Below are 3,027 nucleotides of genomic sequence, written 5' to 3'. Positions count from 1 at the left end.
AGCCAAGGACAATACAGGAGGTAAACTTTAAACCCCTTCCCTGATCTAGCCAATGGTCTGAATATTCTCCACAGTTAAGTGGAGAGTGTGATATGACTTTCTCATGTACTATGGTGCCTCACATTTGACCATGTCCCCTGGAGGGGGAGACCTGGTGGCACTCAGAGGAAGGACAGCAGGTAGCCAAGAAGAGACTTGATACCCTATGAGCATATACAGGGGGAGGTAATCCCCCTCAGGAACAGTCATAGGGGAGGGGAATAATGGGAAAATGGGGGGGGGGGATGGGAGGATACAAGGGATGGGATAAACATTGAGATGTAACAAGAATAATTTAATAATAATAATAATAATAAAAAAAGAGAAATGGGGCTTGGAACTAAACAGAGAATTCTCCACAGAGGAATATCAAATGGCTGAGAAACACTTAAAGAAATGCTCAACCTCCTTAGTCATCAGTGAAATGCAAATCAAAACAACTCTGAGATTCTATCTTACACCCATCAGAATGGCTAAGATCAAAAATTCAAGTGACACCACATGCTGGCGAGGCTGCGGAGAGAGAGGAACACTCCTTCATTGCTGGTGGGAATGCAAACTAGTACAGCCGCTTTGGAAATCTATCTGGTGTTATCTCAGAAAAATGGGAATAGGACTTCCTCAAGACCCAGCTATTCCACTCCTTGGAATATACCCAGAAGATGCTCCAGCACACAAGAAAATTTGCTCAACCATGTTCATAGCAGCCTTATTCATAATAGCCAGATCATGGAAACAGCCTAAGTGTCCCTCCAGTAGAGGAATGGATAAAGAAACTGTGGTACATATACACTATGGAATACTACTCAGCTATTAAAAACAAGGAATTCCTGAAATTTGTGGACAAATGGATTGAGCTAGAAATGATCATAATGAGTGAGTTAACCCATAAGCAGAAAGAACCAAATGGTATATATCCACATGCAATTTTAAATGTATTCATTTCTTCTATCAACTCCAGTAGAATTTGGTTCATGTGTGTGAATCTCTATTGTTTGGTCTGTGGAGGTTTAATGAAAAGGAGACCCATAGGCTTTTATATTAGAGTATTTAGTCCCTAGTTGCTAGAATTCTTTGGGAAGGATTAGATGTGGCATTATTGGAGGAGATGTGTTTCTGGGGGCCAACTTTGAGGTTTCAAAAGCCCATGCCATCCAGTGTTTTTTTTTATGCATCATGGCTTTAGAGCACAATGTGAGTTCTCAACTGTTCCTTCTCTTTGACATCATGGGCTTAACTCTCTGAAGCTGTAAGACAAACTAAATGCTTTCTTTTATAAGTTTCTTCTGTCATGACATTTTTATCAAAATAATAAAAAGTAAAAACAGGTATGCATGCATTTAAAATTATGATGCCAGGATAAAATGTCAGTTTAGCCTTAAAATTTTTCCTCATTCTTACTTTTACTTTGGCTGATGTTAACATAGAATTTTTGTGTCATAAGTAAATGAAAAAATATTTTAAACAATATCCTTTTTTTCCATGACTGGCATTTGCTTTATTCTCTACATGTCAGCTTCTAGGATTTCTGTCATTCAGTATCCATGGCAACCGAAGCTGCTTCTCTCAATAGTAGTCTACCTAGACCCCTAGATGCCGTAGCTCTGTAGCATCTACAAGAGGGCCATCCCATTATTACACTATGTTTGCTAGCACTTTGCCCTGGCCATGTCTGGCATTTGGTGTCCTTAAACCAGGAATGCTAAGCAAGCTAATGACACATGGCCTTATGCTTAGAGCCTTAGGTGTCATCAGTGAGAACTGAGACTGATTAGCAACGTCCATGGCAGCAGGACAGACTATATGCTGGAAATCTGTGTCCCATCCTTGCTTCAGGTGGCTGTTATAGATGTGATCTTATGCCCAGGTGGTCCATAATGTAGCAGCACTGTGGGAACTTTTGTGGTGGTCAACAGGCAGGAGCTTCCTGTTTGGCATTGTGGTACAGGTGAAGACAGATGCTGCAATGGGGATGGAAAGGGGACCCTCCTACCATGGCCCTTACCCAGAAATGACCTCACCTTGTCAAGTCACAATATTGCAGTCTAAATAGGCACGGGTACTACACAGACACCAAAACTCAGTAAAAGAAGAGCCTGACTTTTATCAAGTTTCAGAAGCCTGGTCTCAGCAGATGCACCAGCTAGTTGTAAACATTCAAGAAAACACGGAGGGAACCAACACAGTCAACCTGGCCTTCTGCCTTTCACACCAGGGACAGGTTACTTGGTCCAGTTGGCGGGGGCATGCCACAGTGCTCAGTGAGTGTGTCCAGGTGTTGGTTGAAGTTCTCCACTTTCTGCTTGTGGGTTTTAGATGCCTTCCTCAGGATTCCTTCCATTTGCTGCTTCTCCTGCATCTTCTCGAAGGCCGCCTGTGCCGGGGTTCACTTGTCCAGGCAGCGCCTCTTCTCCTCTTCACTCTCTTTGCTCATCCCTGTGGCCTTCAGCATCTTGGCCTTGTCTTTGTCTTTCTCCTCCTCCTCCTTCTTCCTCTTCTTCTTCTGCTTCGTCACACCTAGCTCCGCAACGCCTTTCAGCTTCAGGGAGCCCTTCTGGACCTGCTTGTAGGGGTCCATAGTGCAGGCCACCGTGCGGCAGAACTCTCTTAAGCAATATGGTTTGTATGATGTCACAGATTCCTGATTCGTGTAATAGGTAAGTACAATAGTGATTATATTATATAAAAGAGAATATGTATGTATAATATTGCTTATACATACTAATTTAAAGTTCAAAGACAAGTCTCATAAACTTATAATACCCAAAGTTTATTGTAATGTATAATGTTTTAGAATATTTAAATATTTTTTATTAATAAGTAGAAATAATAATAAAGGTTCTTATATTCTTTTAGGAATAGAAAGTGTTGCATTAAATTAAACAAAAATTGATGACAGCTACTTTTTGCACGAGTGTTTAGAGACTGTCTTGTATTAATATGTATGGTGATTCTAGAAGAGGATGCAGTGTCCTCTGTGCTCTAAAG

The 3,027-nt window shown here is 41.3% G+C and overlaps 1 pseudogene; it reads right to left on the bottom strand.

The window, feature by feature from the left end:
* Positions 1–2,245: 2,245 nt before the first annotated feature.
* LOC127184707 (protein FAM32A-like) lies at positions 2,246–2,617 on the bottom strand (annotated as a pseudogene).
* Positions 2,618–3,027: the final 410 nt, after the last annotated feature.

The sequence above is a fragment of the Acomys russatus genome, chromosome X (genome assembly GCF_903995435.1).
Source record: "Acomys russatus chromosome X, mAcoRus1.1, whole genome shotgun sequence".
Classification (NCBI taxonomy): Eukaryota; Metazoa; Chordata; class Mammalia; order Rodentia; family Muridae; genus Acomys; species Acomys russatus.
This window is presented reverse-complemented; position numbering and strand designations above follow the sequence as displayed.